Source organism: Hemiscyllium ocellatum, chromosome 13 (genome assembly GCF_020745735.1).
Source record: "Hemiscyllium ocellatum isolate sHemOce1 chromosome 13, sHemOce1.pat.X.cur, whole genome shotgun sequence".
NCBI classification, from domain to species: Eukaryota; Metazoa; Chordata; class Chondrichthyes; order Orectolobiformes; family Hemiscylliidae; genus Hemiscyllium; species Hemiscyllium ocellatum.
In genome coordinates this window covers 98695736-98714324 of record NC_083413.1, presented here as the reverse complement: position 1 = coordinate 98714324, position 18589 = coordinate 98695736, and the positions used below count along the sequence as shown (strand labels likewise).

General features: G+C 41.0%; 1 pseudogene; it reads right to left on the bottom strand.

The window, feature by feature from the left end:
- Positions 1–346: 346 nt before the first annotated feature.
- LOC132821399 (Ig heavy chain C region-like) lies at positions 347–18341 on the bottom strand (annotated as a pseudogene).
- Positions 18342–18589: the final 248 nt, after the last annotated feature.

Below are 18589 nucleotides of genomic sequence, written 5' to 3'. Positions count from 1 at the left end.
ATTTGGGATTTATTCACTTTCGTTTTCTAAAAGAGTACACATTCTGTTCAGTAAAACAAGTAAAGTTTAATGTGAAAGTTGCCTCCATGTTTCCAGCCCACAACAAGGGCATTCTGTCCAACTGTCATTGCTGATGGTGACATCACACCCCAGGTTTCTTCCCACCTTATCTGACTTAATCAGAATACAATATCCTTTGGTCCATCTTTTTCTTTATCAGCTACTTAGTTATCCTGCCTTCAGATGCATCATTAATGCTCCCAACGGTGTTTGTTCATTACCAATGAAAGCCTGCCATTGATGTAACTGGATCTGGATTCCACATGGGATGCTTTGTGTTTTAATCTCACCGCTCACCTTTCTCCTTGTGGATGGAGTCTCTCAGCGGAGTCGGTAGATTTTGATGGTACACCACACATTCAAAAGTAACACCACTCAGCCAGGCTTCAGTAGAAATGTCTAATTTGCTGATCACGCTGTCGGGAGTCTGTCCAGGCTGGTCAGCAATCTCGGTTTTCAGAAGCTTCTTTTCTTGCTTCCAGGTCCCGCTGACTCCAGATGGAAAATTGGACACAACGCAGGTTAACGTCACCGTCGCCTCCAGTAAGACTTGTTCGATTGGCGGTGGGAGGATTTTAACGGTGTTAGGGTGGCACTCGGTATCTTCTATGAAACAAAAAAATCAAAGTCAATGAAAAATGCCCCTTTATGATACAAACACCCAATCTTCAGATTACTTCTTCACAGGGTGAAGACACCATCTTCAAAATGGCAACTCCAACCATTGCTGAAACAATGCTTACTATTGTTGATGTATTTTGATTTGTGAAAGCATTTGTGATTACCTATGACATACCCTGTGTAATTATTCCAAAAGAACACTGGCTTTGTAACAAGTGAAAGCTGTGAAAAAAGTAAAATCATCGAAGATACCATGATGTAACCCATGGAATTACCTTTCTTTCAGAGTTTGTCTCTCACTTAAGACCATCTATTGATACTTGTGACAAGAGTAATCTGAATATATGAGTTCATTTCCATGTTCATAACCCTTAGGTGCAAGTGCGCTGGTCACGCTGACTGCCAAATCACATCCCAAATTTTGGACAAATTATAAGAAATAATAATTATTCTCTTTGCAGAGTTCTAAAGTGCTACAGGAGCAGTGAATATCCATGGAAATTCTGTTCATTATATTTAACGTGATCAAAAATACTTTGCGTTATTGGTGTGATGTCATTCTCTGATTTATGTCATTGTTCCTCGTGGGCTGAGTTTGGAGTAGATCTGAAAACAAGGCACTGAGTACAGCATTGGATATCGAGAAGGACACCCATCTCCTTAAGTCTTTCCCTCCATTCAGTTAGTTCATGACTGGTCTGTACTTTCACTTTATTTACCAAGCTGCATTTTTTAATTTCTTCATAGAGCAGGGGAGAAAAAAAACAAACAAAAGCGTCTTAAATTAATCTACAAACGTGATGGAAATGTACACTAATTTTATAGACATCCACTACCCACTGTGTAAACATCGCCACCCCAAACCCGGCTAAATCAGCCTGTCTCAGTTCCTCGTTCACTCATCCCTATTGTAGCATTCTTACCAGAATTTATTCTCCTGCCTCATCCACTACTTACAGAGAGCATCTTAAAGAGGCTCAGTGAGATCACGTTTATCCCAGTTCATCAAATGTGATACCCACTTGGTCTGTGGTCTGATCCCATAAATGAAGTTAAAGAGCTCAGCACCAGATAAAAATCAATGTCGTACACTGTCCAAGGCCAACAGGTCATTCCTGATCAGGGAGTGAAGCATTGAACGCATTTTGATTTATTTTCAAGTTAGGGTCACTGCATATTTTAACCACGTCATTTTGAGACCAGAATAAGGCTGTTCAGCCAATCCAGAGTTTAGATCAGAATGATGCTGGAAAAGCACAGCAGGTTAGGCAGCATCCGACGAGCAGGAAAATCGAGATTTGGGCTAAAGCCATTCTATGGTCTTCTCCCCACACTAAACAAGAACCGATCCATCTCTGGCTTGAATATACACAATGGCCTGGTCTCCACAGCCCTCTGCAGCAACAAGTTCCACAGATTCATCACCCTCTGGCTGAAGAAATTCCTCCCCATCTCAGTTCTAAACGGTGCCCCTTTGATCCTGAGACTGTGCCCTTGGGTCCTAGTCTCGCCTACCAGTCAAAACATCTATTTACATTCACTCGACCTCAGTCTCTCAGTATTTTCTATGTTTCAATTAGATATCTCTCCAATATCCCCCCTCCACCCCCAAACTTATCCTTGAAGCCACTACCAGGCAAGGATTCAGCACTCTGAATGCCTCTCCCAGCATGGTCAGGCAACAAACTATTTAACAAACTATTTAACAAAGCTCACTGTCTATATATCTATCTTCAACAGAGAGGAAACATGCTTTTCTGACTTGCCAAAATGTTGAATTATGAGCAATGCTAATGTAACATTCAAACTGAAATGAGATACGTGACATGCTGGGAAATGAGAAGCTGTACCGTGCTGTTTACTACGCCTGATAAATTAGTGTGTTTGATTCACATCAGAGTTCAGAGTGATTTGTAGCTCTCTCAGTGTGTGTCTCTTACCCTGGAGTGCGGTGATGTTTTTACTTTGAATGTTCTCTTCGTGAGTGACCTGGCAGGTATAGACTGCGCTGTTGTACCATTCACCATAAGGGACCATCAGCCGACTCGTCACCGAGAAGTTCCCGTTCGCCTCACACACGGGAGACGTGAAGAAGCCAGAATCCAAGCGTCGGCCATTTTTCAACCAACTCACGTTGATTGCCTTCGGATGGAAATCGATGACTGAACAAACGACAGTTGCAAACTTGCTGCTTGCGATTTCTTCACTGGAGCTCACAGTTAGGAGAAGAGTTGGTGGGAGAGGACCTGTACCTTTAGGAAACACATCGCATAAATTATCTGATGAATTTCATAACAAATACAATCAGTTCTCATATATCAAGGTTTCTTGTGATTAATGGATACAAGAATCATAATTGTGCAGAGTGCTGGAGAAGCTGGGATCCACACAGAAAGATCATCAGGACAATGTGAAAGGCTAAATTATAGGACACAGCAAGGGAGTCAAGGAGGCATAGAAACTATAGGCCGGTAACATCAGAAGGGAGATAGCAACGTTGGATGGTATTCGTTTTAATGACAGAGTCTGATGATCAAGGCAGATGAATTACCGGCATAAATGAGGAAATGATGCTGTTGCTATCACGGAGACATATTGAGAGCGGGGCAGGAGTGGCTATTCAATTTTCCAGGATTTAATGCCTTCAGGCGAGACAGGGAAAGATGGAAAAGGATGGGGCAGGGGTTTGCGGCACGGAATGTTGCTTCTGTCACAATTCTGACAAGAGTATTTTAGGCTGTAAAGAGAAATGAAATCATAGATACCTCCTCGAACAAAGGCAAATGGACAGTACTTCAAAACCAAAATACAGCAAACATAACTACTGGGAGAGCACGATAGGCCTTACTATAGATCCAAAAGACCAAGTGCAAATACATGGATAAATTTCAGAGATATGTAAATTAAATAGGGGAATGAGAAAAGAGGTTTTTAACTTCCTCAGCATAGGCTTGGATATTCATTTTGTCTAACGTTTAGAGGGAGCACAATTCTGAAAATGCCCCCAGGAGAATATTTAAACAAAGTATGTGTTAATACAGAGAATTTTAATCCAGACCTTGCAAGAGAGGGGTGAACCTGAATTTAACTTTTGGGAATGAAGTCGACCCATTGGGTAAAACATCAATGGTGGTGCACTTTGCAGACAGTGATCGTAAATCAGTTGGATTTCAGATTGTACTGCAAAGGAATAGACATTGGCCCAAAGTTCTGAAAAGGGGAAGGACAATTTTAGTAAGATCAGGTAATGACTTAACCAGAGCGGACTGGAAGCTGACACTTATTGGTAAATCTGAGTCAGAGCAGTGTGAAACATTTAAGAAAGAGACAGGAAAATCATAAGGAGGATATTTCCCAGGAAGCCACTGAATGGGACCAAGAATGTAACGTGCTCTGGACACCAAAGGGCATGGAGGGTGAGATAAGGAGAAACAAGGGAGGCTTCCTGTCTATACTGAAATCTCAAAACAATAGAAATTAGTCTGGAGTACAGAACGCGCAAGGGGGAGTTTGAAAGAGAAAGGAATTAGAAGAGCAAAAGGGACCATGAGAAAATAATAGGAGTCAAAATAAAGGAAAATATTTTTAAAAGTTACAGGCTCATTCATAATAAAAGAATTATTCGGGAAACAGTAATGCCCATTAAGTGTTATTATTGGAGTGGAGCCGGAGGATTAGGTTGTGGTCAAAACGAATGTGTTGTGTCAGTGTTCACTAGTAAGAGGGACAATGTGGGGACAGAAATCATGGAGGAGTGTTGTGATGTACTTTCAGAAATTAGGGCACATGACGTGATGTTCTGTGTTGTCTTGCTAAATGAAAAGTGGTTATATTTCCAGGGCAGATGAAAAGTATATCAAGCGGTTGAGCGATGCAAGGATGAAATAGTTGGGTCGCTAACAATAATTTAGAATTACTGTCTGGCCACAGCAGTTGTGCCAAGTGAGTGTAGATCAGCCAACGTTGCACTATTACGCAGGACAAAGGAAGGGATAAATAATGAAAACACAGATCTGTCAAGCTAGTCTCAGTGGTAGGGAAACTATTGAAAAGTGAAATTAGTCTTCATTTGGAAGATAAATCAACAATTTTCAGCATAGTTTTATTGAGAGAAAGTCATGTGTAACAATTTGATAGTAGTTTTCAGAGAGATAACTCGATGTCCAGATGATAGCAATAATCAGAGCCAATGGGATCCGAGTTAATTTGACAGATTGGATCGAGAACTGGCTGAGTGATGGGAGCAGGGGATAATAGTCATCGGGTGTCTGGGTGACTGGGAATCTATGTCTCCTGGTGTTCTGTAGGGATTGGGGTTGATTTCCACGTTATTTCTCTTACATACCAATGATTGAGACTCAAATTTAGGAGGATTAACCAGTGAATTCACAGATGAAATGAAAACTGTCATGTTGGTAAGTCATGAGCATTATGGCTTTAGATTGCAGGAGGATATAAAAGGGTTGGTTGTATGTGAAGAGAAGTTGCAAATGGAAATTATTCTGGATAAATGTAAGGTAATGTAATTCGGCAGAAGAATCTGTGAGGTATGACATTTTGAATGGTGGAACCCTGGAAAGGCCTGAGGATCTTTGGTGCATGTACCCACCGATCCCCTATAGTACTGTGTCGTCTGGATAAAGAGACTAAGGAGGTGGGAGGATATTTGCTTTTATTAGCCTAGACATTGACAATGAAGAATCGGGAGATGATACTGGAACTTGATAGAACACTGGTTAGGCCATACCGAAGCGTTGTGTGCATGTTATCGAAGGAATGTGATTACACTGAAGGCAGTATTGATTAGATTTGCCAGGATCTTGCCTGGGTTGGAGGGTTTTTGTTATGAAACTAGATGAGATAGACAGGGGTTTTCCTTGAAGCAGAGGAGAATTAGGGAGAAGATTATCATGATGTCTAGAATTATTTTAGGCAGAGACTGGGTAAACTGGATGAAACCTTTCCCCTTGATGGAGAGATCAATGCCTCAGGGGCGCAGGGTGAAGGTAAGGCCAGGAGGTTCCAAGTGGATCTCAGGGGAAAACAAAATCAAACAGAGGGTGGTGTTAGCCTGGAGCTCAGCACCTATAAGTCATGTAGAGACTGAGCCCCTCATAATAAGTATGAAGTATTGAGATGCATCCTTGCAAGGGCAAGTCACACAAGGCAATGGATCATGTGCTGGCACATGAGACTGGAATAGTTAGGTGGCTGTTATTGATAGGCGTAAACTGGATGGATCAAAGGGCCTTTTTCCTGTGCTGTATAAGGGGATTCTGTGAAAATGGTTATAAATAATGCCTTATTCATATTAATGCCAGATGCTCTGTTTATCTCAGTTCCCACAATACGTACCTGGACATGGCATTTCTTTGCTCTTGTGTGACCCGCTGTGTTGAACCTCACAGTAGATTTTGCTGGGGCAATCTACCGCTGACCCGGGCAGGGTTAACTGGCTGCTCAGGGTGTAGGTTCCCTTCTTGTTTCTCACTGATGGGTAAGTCTTCAATCCACCATTCGTGATTAGCACCCCACCTTTCTTCCAGGTTACCTTGGTGACTTCTGGGGAATAGTCCATCACCAAACAACCAAAGATTGTCGAACCGGTGCTGTGCTCCTCACAGGAGGAGACCAGGCCATAAAGCGTGGGGGGAGATGGTGTCTCTACAATAGAATGACCAATTGAGCATGTTAGTTTCTGTTAATTTGACCTTATCAGTTACTCAAATGTATCCTCAGCTGTAACCGTTTGCCAGTATGCTCCCGCTGAAGTCTACAGCATAACTGGAGTTTATTTTTGTTTCCTACCAGTTGCTGATCATGATCATTGGTTCCCTCTTGAGAAACATGCCCTCGACCTTGACCATTGCCATATAATTTAGGAAGAAGAACATCCTGATCCCACCCCAGTAACTGTTTGAAGATCTCACCAATTGACACTTTCATTGGATTGCTGTGAAGAGCAGAGAAGTTTCACAAAATACAAACCAAGGAAATGCAGATTCATCGAAATTCTACAGTGTGTGCAAACAGGCCATTTGGCCCAACAAGTCCACACCCACCCTCTGAAAAGAAACGCATCCAGACCCATTCCTCTACCCTATTATGCTACGGTTAACCCTGACTAATGCATCTAACCTCCCAATCACTGAACACAACATTTGCAATTTCCCCAGCTTGTACAGATTTGGACTGTGGGAGGAAATGCACACAGATATGGGGAGAAAGTGCCAACTCCACACAGACAGTTACCCGAGGCTGGAATGGAGCCAGAGTCCCTAGCACTGTGAGGCAGCAGCGCTAACCATGGAACCAGCGTGCCGCCCCACTAGGTACCGTGCTGCTGGAAATACCCAACAGCTGGCAGTACCCCCGGAGAGAAATCAGAGTGAATCATAGAACATAGAACATCACAGTGCAGTGCAGGCCCTTCGGCCCTCGATGTTGCGCTGCCCTGACATACTAATATGAAGCCCATCCCACCTACACTATTCCATGTACATGCATAGGCCTGTCCAATGACAACTTAAATGTACTTAAACTTGGCGAATCTACTACCATTGCAGGCAAAGCACTCCATACCCTTACTACTCAATGAGTAAAGAAACTACCTCTGCTATCTGTCTTATACCTATCTCCCCTCACTTTAAAGTTGTGTCCCCTCGTGTTTGCCGTCCCCATACTTGGAAATCAGGTCCAGTGAGCCTTCCTCACTTATCAATGTAAGACAGAATGTTCTCTCTGGGAGGAAGGTCACAGCAGCAGCAGCAGCAGCAGCAGCAGCAGCAGCACAGGCAGGAGCTGAGCACTGGGACGGGGAGGATGGCTGTCACGGCTGAACTCAGGCCAATTGGCTGGAAGTTGAAACATCTAATTTACAATGATCTGAATTCTGGAGGCCTCTGAAAAATGGAGGACCATTAAGTTCAGAGACTTTGGAGTGTTACAGCTGAGTATTTATGTAAATATGATTTGAGAAATGAACAAGTAATCTTTAACTTTAATAACTATCAAACTGATACGCAGTTCACCACCAAACCTCATCTCTCAGACTAACCACTGCACTTACTCTGCCTAGACCTAAATTTCCACTCACATTGACAAACCCCACCCTGCTATACACCCATTCATGCCCGGAACACACAACCCCCTATCACACAAAACACATCCAAGGCAATCCATATTGACAGTGTAGCTGAGCAGAGAGATCTCGGTGCCCATGTACACAGATCCCTAAAAGTTGCCAGCCAGTTTGATAGAGTTGTTAAGAAGGCATACTTTGTGCTGGCTTTCATCGATAGAGGGACTGAGTTTCAGAACCACGAGGTTAGGTTGCAGCTGTACAAAACTCTGGTGTAGCTGCACTTGGAGTATTGTGTACTGTTCTGGTCGCCACATTATAGAGAGAATGTGGAAGCTTTGGAAGAGTTCAGAGGAGGTTTACCAGGATGTTGTTTGGTATGGCGGGAAGGTTTAATGAGGAAAGGATGAGGGTCTTGAGGCTGTTTTTGTTTGAGAGAAGAAGGTTGACTTAATTGAGACATAAAAGATAAACAGAGGGTGGACAGTGAAAGTCTTTTTCCTTGAATAGTGATGGCTAGCAGGAGAGGACATAGATGACAGATGTCAGAGGTTGTTTCTTAACTCAGAGAGTGGTAGGGGCATGGAACGCACTGCCTGCAACAATAGTACACTCGCCCACTTTAAGGGCATTTAAAAGGTCATTGGATAAACATATGGATGAAAATGGAATAGTGTAGGATAGATAGGCTTCAGATTTTTACACTGACCTGTGGAACCATCGAGGGCTGAAGGGCCTGTACTGCACAGTAATGTTCTATATTCTATATTCCAGATGGACATATGATCTCAATTCCTTTCAGTCATTTACACTCCTGCCGCCCTGTACCTGGTCCATGGTGAACCTGGCCCTGACTGGACCTGACACCATCATTTCCACAACCTCTGACAAAAGCCCACTACCCAAGACATGACCTCAGCCCTTGATCACTGACCTCTCATCTTACCCAAGACAACCTGTGCACATTGCATCCTAGCTCCTTTGGCATCTGTGCTTTACAACCTACCATTTTGCCAGACTCTGAGCTTTGCATTTTGACAACACGTCCACCTGTCACTTCATTACAGTGACCTTCCACCCCCTGAAACATCCTGGCACCCTGCCCACCTCTACACTAACCAGCCTGGCATCCTGCCCACCTCTCCATAAACCAGCCTGGCAAAGACAGACCTCCTGCATTTCAGCTCAAACTACCCCTCACCTACCAAGCACAATTCGACCAAATTATCCTGTGACCATTACCATTTACCTTGATGCCACCTTGCCAGACAGAGTGCACGCAAGCTTACCCAGCAGCCAGCCTACCAGCCTACCAGCCCAAACTCTCCCACATGCCCAATCTAGCCCCTCACTTGCTCACCACCTTCCAACTTTGAGCCTATCCACCATAAAGTCAGTGAGACATAAAGTCGTACAGCACAGAAACAGTTCCCTTGGTCCAGCCCATCCATGCTGACCAGAGTTCCCAAATTAAACTCATTCCACTTGCCTGCCTTTGGTCCATATCCATCCAGACCGATCCAGTTCCTGTAGCTGTTCAAATGGCTTCTCAATGTGGGACCGATCTCTGCATTTACCACTTCCTCTGGCAGTTCATTCCAATGTTTTGGACAATTACAACATGAAGCCCTAACTCCTGCACTCAGTGCTCTGACCAATGAAGGTACGTGCGCCAAACACCTTCAACACACTAGGTACTTGAGACAACGCTTTCAAGAATCTATGAGTCTTGAATCTATGAATTTCTGTGGTGGAGAATTCCAAACGAATTCACCATTCTTGTGTTGAACAGTAAACAATCAGGTCCAATGTTATCAGTGTGTTGGGAAGATTGATGAGCAGCAAGATTAATGATGATCCCATGAATGGAATAGCCTTCTAGAGAGGCCGAGATGCCTTCTTCAGCTTCCATTTTGCATGCTGACATGTCCCTTCGGCAGCATATTCCAAAATTGTGATCCTTGAGGATAAGGGCACACATGCATGTGAAGCTTTCCTCCAAATCAGACTTCAACTTAACTCTCAACTATTTCCCTGCCCGTTTCCTCTTCCTCAATCACAGCCATGGGACTCACTTCCTAACAGCGCTGTGAATGTGCTAATACCACACAAACTTCAGCAATTCAAATAGACTGATGACAACTTGTTTCTCAAGGCGATATAAAAAGTCTGACACTTCCACACCTGTCTCGAGATTCAAACAACCACTAGAAGAATTGAAAATTATTTGAGGCACTTGTGTGTCTTCACAAGATGACATGATTTCCTTTTTTTAAAAATCACACAACACCAAGTTATAGTCCAACAGGTTTAATTGGAAGAAAACTAGCTTTCGGAGTGACGCTCCACTATCACCTGATAAAGGAGCGTCACTCCAAAAGCTAGTGTGCTTCCAATTAAACCTGTTGGACTATAACCTGGGGTTGTGTGATTTTTAACTTTGTACACCCCAGTCCAACACCAGCATCTCCAAATCATGGTTTCCTTTTGAGTGATTTGACTGTGTTTTCACTGAATGAACAGAGCTATTTCTTAATCATATAATAGGAATGAAGCTTCCCTCATTTTTAGCAACTGCTGAAAATGTATTGCTGGAAAAGCGCAGCAGGTCAGGCAGCATCCAAGGAGCAGGCAGCATCCAAGGAGCCCTTCCTGAAGAAGGGCTCATGCCCGAAACGTCGATTCTCCTGCTCCTTGATGCTGCCTGACCTGCTGTGCTTTTCCAGCAACACATTTTCAGCTCTGATCTCCAGCATCTGCAGTCCTCACTTTCTCCTCATTTTTAGCAAGGCAATCACACATTATATTTCTTGATTCCAGGGAAGTATAGTGTTAAATTAATGAAATATGATGATTGGGATGTTTCAATTGGAAATTGTCAGATATTTAAAGTTTACTTTCATGAGCAATTAATCCCAGCCTCATTGTGTCACAGTACTCACAGGAATGTCTTTCAGAAATGGTGTCTCCCTTTGTTATGGGCAGTCAAATCAGTAAATCTGGGATAGCTTTTGCTTGTTAGACAAAGGTGTTAAAGAGCTTTAGCCAAAGGGAGACCTGTGGATTGAGCTCACAGATGCACCATGATCTAAGTAAGTGGGGGAACAACTAGAGGGGCTGAGTGCCCTCCTCTTGTTCCTACCTTCCTATCATTGTGTCATTCATTAAGCTAGCACTGGCCGTGAATACTTTTTATTAAAATATTTCGATAAATTAATTGTTTCACACATGCTTTAAAAAAAACTTCTGTTGATTATTTGGAACGGGATCACTGACATTCTCTATTTGAGTGATCAAAATAACTTCCACCCAATTACAGCAGCCACTGCACTCTGCAGTGTGTTGTTACTTCATAATAGTTTCTTGTGAAACTACAGCTCGAGATCAGGGCACTCAAATTCAATAATATCTCTGAACATTTGCAATTTGTTCAAATGTTCCTTTCTCTGAAGAACGTGTTTAATCGAACAGAACGTTTTTCAATGAAACAACAAACTTTAAATGCTAGAAAACCAAAATAAAGACAGAAACTTCTGAAGAAACTCAGCAGGTCTAGCAGCTCCTGTGGAGAGAAGGCAAGGTGAACCTTTCCCATCCAGAGACCCCCTCTTCACCAAATTGTTTTCATGTTTTTGGCACAAGAGCTCACACCCGTTGAGATAAACAGTGATTACGTTGGCTTGACTCCTGTTGGAAAAAGGATTCTTAGCAGAGGTACTGGACGGTCTGAGATAGCAATGGAAGACCAACTGAAAAGCTATCACCATCTGCTGCAAGTGTTGGATTCAGCGGAAACCCCCACAGTACTGAACAATCAAATTCAGCTACAGCACTGGTTTAATATAAAGTAAAACAGCCTAAGCAAAATCTCATCAAATATACTTTGAAAATGATTCATTCGGGATTAGTTATAAATGATATTGTTAGAACAGCAAGTCAAAAGCTGGGATTTCTTTGAGCACTTACTCCATTAACCCCATCTAGCGATGCACAAAAGCTTGTGAACAAATATTGATCTGGAAAAAGCTGCTAACCACCAAAATTCTGTTTAATGTCTAAGAGACACAAGTCAGGACAGCGATTGAATAGATTTCACTGGCCTCTGTGAGTGGAATTCCAACAAACACCCAAACATCTCAATCTGCTTTCTTGTACTGAAGTAACCTGATAAGAGATGGTGTTACATACCTCTCTAGCAGGTTGTAAGTGAACACAGGCCACCTGACACAGAATCAGGGACCCTACCACAACATCACAACAGACCTGAACACAATGAGCTCGACACTATCACGGAGAACACAGCTCACCTGTTTTGACAGTTTATAAACCATGTTAGTTATTAACACCTTCCAACAACCAGGGATTGTTCCAGAATGTTTGTACAATGGAAGTAACATTTCAACATTTATCCAAGAATACTTTGACAGCTGCTCCAAATTGTTCAAACTCGATGGGAACTACAGAGCAATAAAACTAGGAATTGCATTGCCATCAATTCACTGTCACTAGATTCCAACCTCGAACTCCCTTCCTCTTTCCCCTGTGAATGTTGCTGCACCAGACGGTCTACTTAGTTCGAAAAAGATTAAAATGTTTTGAAGTGTAATAAGACCATTGCCAGTAACATTAAAAGCTGATAATAAGTTTTCAAATAATAAGATGCAAAAAAAAATTCTGATTTTACATAGTGCCACGAAACATCTCCTGCATAACTGAGGCACAAAGAAAATCTGCAGCATATTTCCCTCTGCCTCGCTCAATCAAATATCTCTTGTTGTCAACAACCAATTTCAAATCTCTTGCTATCTGCCTTTTGTTCCTGAAACGTTCGTTCTGATTGGAACAACTTAGTCAGGGCTCTCAATTCTGAGGCACCTAATCAAATATTGTATTTCTGGCAGATAAAAGTGGTTTTGAAGCGCGAGATAAAATTGAACTGTCTGAGATTCAGGTATCCGAACTGGACAATTTATAAATGGTCAGGACCGTGGACAAGTTAGTCAGAGATAGCACTGAAACAAACTGTACAACAGACTTAATCCCAGAGGATACATTGCTCAACTCCTCACGTCAAATATATTCACTGTAATTGAATATTCATCAGAGGAACTAACCAGTGGATTAATGTGAACGAGAATGTGTTCACAATGAACATAAATAACCACTGAGTTCATAAACTTAATAAGTCATTGTATTTAACAAAATTATTGAGGTGGGAAATATCGCCAATTAAAGCACAGATCTGGAGGAAATGGATTATTCTCTAAATTATTTTTACATATTCTTAAAACGTTCCTCGAATTGTGGAGATTTTGCATGCACTGCATAAACAATACTGCATTCCAGTGTGGAAAGCATTTCTGTTGAAGGAATTAGGGCAAGGTTATTTTCTTGTTAACTGCTTGTAATGAACTAAAATGTTGAAAAAGGTATGAATTGAAAACATGCTTCTGTCTGGAGTTGCCCACTTTAACGGATGTCTAAGTAAATGTGGGCACTGCTGCCTCACAGATCCAGGTACCCAGGCTCGGTTCCAGCCTCGGGTGACTGCCTATGTGGAGTTTACACAATCTCCCCTGTGTCTGTGTGGATTTCCTCCCAAAATCCAAAGATGTGCAAGTCAGGTGAACTAGTCATGCTATATTGTCTATAGTGTTAGGTGCATTAGTCAGGGGTAAATATAGGGTAGGGGAATGGGTCTGGGTGGGTTACTCTTCAGAGGGTCAGTGTGGACTTGTTGGGCCAAATGGCCTGATACATACTGCAGGAAATCTAATCTAAATGATTGTCACACTGAACTAATGTGAGCAGATTCCTTCAGATCGCTACATTGCAATAAATCGATCAAGTATATTAATTAAAAAAATATTACTCTATTTTCAGTGTTTGAATAAACAATGTGCTCTGTTATCCTCTAGTTCATGTCTTCTGCAAATTTGTGAACTCTGCATACGCCTGAACACATCGATGTAAAATGAATTTTCTGCGTTTGCAGCAAGTACTCCCATGGTTTTAAGAGGAGAGTTCCTACAGTATGGAAACGGGCCATTTGGCCCAACAATTCCACACTGACCCTCTGAACAGTAAGTAGCCCACCCAGACCCATTCCCCCTAATTTATATTTGTCCTTGACTAATGCACCCTAACCTAGACATCCCTGAACACTATGGCTGTGCTAAACTGCACAATCACCTGACCTGCACATCTTTTGGACTGTGGTAGGAAACCACAGCACTCGAAGGAAACCCACGCAGACACAGGGAGAATGTGCAAACTCCACACAGGCAGTCACCCGAGGGTGGAATCAAATTTGGGACCCTGGCGCTGTGAGGCAGCAATGCCAATCACTGAGCCACCATGCTGCCCTGGAGTTCATGAGTGGATTACTTTAATTAATTCGAAATTTGGTTGGTCACATAATTCACTATAGCAGTTGTTTCCCGAAGAATGACTCTTCAGTTGATATTTTGTTGTAAAATGTAACTATTTATTTAACATGCACAGATTGGGAACACCTAAAGTACTGTGCAGGTTAAATAATTCAGTTAATGTTTTATTTTTATCCTGCAAATCCAGTTTAATCAGGGACATAACAATTAATTAACTCAAGTTATATGTGAAACTGTTCAAAGCAGTGAAACTGATCTGTTCTTCATAGAATTGAGCAGAATTTCCAAATGGTCTTTGCCAATGATCTTTTCCAGCCAGAAAAATATGTATGTAGTGTACAGCGGAATTGAAAGGTGTTTCTTGATCAATTATAGCACAGTCATGGCATTTTTGCTCGAGAGCAAGAACAATTAGAACATTAGACTTTTGAAATTCTATTTATATTTCTCTATGACTTGTAAACTGCTTAAAGACAGACCTTGTGATTGAACTAGATAGTTGAGTTTCGAATTTGGATTGTAAAGCATGGATTAGATTAATCCTTAATTATTTATTTTAAGTAAAAATAGCACCTGAAGGTATCTGTTTTCCCTTCATTTCTAAAACCTGTGCAATTTGCCTTTCACTTTATAATAGACTTTATGAAATTGTAACTCGCATGCTGATTGCATTGAATGAGGAAAGAGCAGTTCACTGTCACCAACCGTGTTAACATTGCAAAAACAATGTAGAAACCAGAAACGGTTTCCCAAATATAACACATTTAATGTTACCCAAGCACAGTCCCTCCTCAACAGATCAACGATCACCAGATCACAACACGGTATGTTTGCAGCAGAACTAGCTCTGCAAACATTTTCAACAGAACCAAGAACATGATGTCACCTCACAAATAAAACCAAATTGAAGTCTAACAAAGCTGCTCAGAATCAAGCAAACTAATGATTAAATTGAATAGAAATAACAGGTCATAATAGCAACCTTGTTTGTGAGGGGACTTAACACTTAAAGCTGTAACGTTTCTGGCAATAGTTCAATTTATTTCTAACCTGCACACCCTTCCTGATCATGACAATCTTGTGCAGCGCACAGTAGAGTGGGGTTGAAGGCATATATTGATTAATCACCTCATGGTCAAAACAAAATTACTGAATGGACAAATATTACCACATTATAATTTTAAGTTAGTTTCAATTACGTAATCTGATCAATTCTGCAGTTTCAGATTTAGGTCCCAAATTTTATTTTGAATGAGGCTACTTAAAACAAAAGTCAGTTCGTTTACAATTAGAACGGAGTTTTTTGTTTAAAGTCAATCCATTAAAAACTCATTTTTTTTTCATTTCTCACACATCTGGGTTTCTGCCTTAAGTTGTTTTTCAGACCGTTACAAATGGATGTCATGTTTTCAATCAAGCAGAGAAAAATGTGTCATATAAGTTTAACAAATGCAGAAATGATTCATGAAAAACAAAAGAACTTCACAAATATTGGTAATGAAAAGTATTCCAGAGAGTCAATCTCCTCACCAGAAAGAAAACATCGATTCAGAAAGCACGAAAACGCAGATCAATTTCACAAACTGAATAAGAATCCAATCAACTCAATTCAACAGAATCAAGGAAAATAAAATCAGAATCCAATCAACTTAAAACAACAGATTTGAATGAAACATAATCAGAATCCAACCAATTCAATTCAACAGAATCAAATAAAACCATTTCAAAAGTCAATCAACACAATTCAACAAAACCAAGTAAAAACAAAGTCAGAATCCAATCAACACAGTTCAACCCGAATCAACTAAAACAAAGCCAAAATCCAATCAACTCAATTCAACAGAATCAAGTAAAACAAACTCCGAATCTAATCACCAGAATGCAATATAGCACCGCAAGAAACTTTGATGACAGTTTCTAACCTGCCTGTCATCAACAAAATTAACAAAATAAATGAGAAAATATAATCATGGTAAGAACATATATTCAAGAAATGAATAATGATATTTTAGCATATTTTAGTCATGTTTGGTAATATCTTGAACATCTTTGAATTTGTAGCATTTGTTGTTGATAATAAAACTCACAGTCAGGGTGTCACTGACATTAAACATTATTTATAGCTGACTGATTAAGAGACATTAGGTGTTTCAAGTAACCCAGCCACATAGAACGTCCATCTGATCAAAAAAAAGAGATACACTGAGCAAATGACTCCATCATCACCATTTTAACTATTTGCTGAGCCTTAACTGAAGTCTATAATCAGTCTGAACAAAAATCAATCCGAACCAAACCAAACTCAGCACAGAATCTGAGTTTCATTTAATTCAGAAATTAGTCACATGAATAGAAAGTTTTTAAAAAGTCACTAAGAATGTTCAAAGTTCTTACCTGAAGTCACTGTCACCATGGTCCCTTGGCCCCAGTAGCCAAGATAGTCACAGTGTTACATTCTCTGGACTGGATCACACAATAACTAGCTCTGCATAAAACAAATCAAAAATCTACCATCATTTTAAATTTTCAGAACCACAGGCAAAATAAAGTCACGATAAATCTTCATCACATAATTGCGCGAGTGAATTCTGATCATTCTTGATAAATTTTAATACTGTTTTATACTTCACAGAGTAACACATAGCTGATTCTCAAAATCCCCAACTGGTGTATCAATAATTACCCAACACTTTTACAAATTAAATAGTGATACTGGCATAAAGCCCCACAGAACTAATACTGCACTGCAAGTTAAGACGGTTTGTAGAAGTAATCACTGACTATTTTCAAACAATGGAGGCTGAATAGGTTTTTGTACTGATCATAATTGCAGTGTCACTCCAGCTATATCACTGTGAGACACGTTGTGTCAAATACTATGACAGACTGTAAACTGTAAAATGCAAATAATTTCTTCACTTCCTAGAAAGCAGTGATTCAGACTCCTTTAAAAATGATTTGGTGCATTATTTCAGCTTTTACTATTCATTGTATTTTGAAAGCTTGGAATACTTTTCCAGGTTTGGTCTGCATTTAACTTGACAATCAACACGAAGAAGGTAGAAAATAATTCTACATTTGTACAAACTAGCCCGACTGGATTGTGTTTAAATTGCATCTCACATTATTTCACGCTCCTGCCACGGTAGAAATCACCAATTTGAGATAAATCCTTGTCAGTGGTTATTGTATGAGGATGTCGCTGTGCACAGCACTGTGACCCACTGTAGTATCACAATGATGTAGACCAGTACACTCATTCTCTGTTCTTTACTCTAGGTCTCAATTTTCATTTGAAAGAGCCATTTAGTACTGATCATGTTTAGAATGAATGCCATAGTTGACATAACAATTAGCAGTGATTTCCTGAGCTGTCAGATATATTTTGTCCCAGCATTTAATTGATGGAAGTGTTAGCAGTACATATGACATGCCTAAAACATTGTCCCATTGTGTCACCAGTTTCCTAGTTTAAATGGTACATTTCCTCTTTGATAGCTTTGTAAGAGGCAGCCTGAGGTCTGCTTCAGATCGCAGTTGGTATAATTGCATTTAAAACTCAAACTGACCATCAGTTTATGATGGAATTGACAAAATGTTCCCTCGAGCTGTTTTTGAACGGGTCCAGCCCTGGTTCCTCTCGCTGTGGTATCTTGCACAGTAATAGATGGCGGTGTCTTCGATCTTCAGGTTAGTCATTTTCAACGAGAAAATGTTGTTTGAATTGTCTTTGGACGCAGTAAATCGACCCTGAATCGCTGGTGCATAGTTATTGCTGGATGAACTATAGTAGTACAGCAGCCACTCCAGACCCTGGCCGGGAACCTGGCGGACCCAGTGCATGTAGCTGCTGCTGAGATCGAACCCGCTGGTTTTACAGGTCAGTGTCAGGCTGCCTGAGGGATGGCCAGTCTCTGCCTCTGGCTGGGTCAAAACAATCTCCGACTGGACACCTTTAAAAAAGACAAGAAATAAACCATGAGCATTACTTTTACATTCCTGAGGTAGACTAACATTGAAACAGCAACAAAGACAGACTTAAACAAAAAAAAACACTCACATGATAAGAAAGTCAGTAATAAACTGAGAAAAATTGTCGACACAATCATTCTGATAACTTCTGGGAAGCGGTTCTGTCAAGATCTTTCTAAACAAAGCCGATCCCGGAGTGTTGAATTACGGTCCAGTGCCTAGGATTTATATGGCCATCGGAAAGGGCAGGCTCACAGCTTCCGCCTGTTGGTTTCCTGCTGGAGGCTGAGACTGGATCCTGGTCTCAGCTTGCACAGCCCCAACACATGGGCTCATGTATTTACCAGGTTACGCTTAAACATGGATATATACACATCTTGGGATATTTATTTTGCTGAATAGCTTCTTTGGGAGTGTTTTTTTTAATGGTGGAAGTAAAATTGAGTACCTTCAGGTCTATTTCACA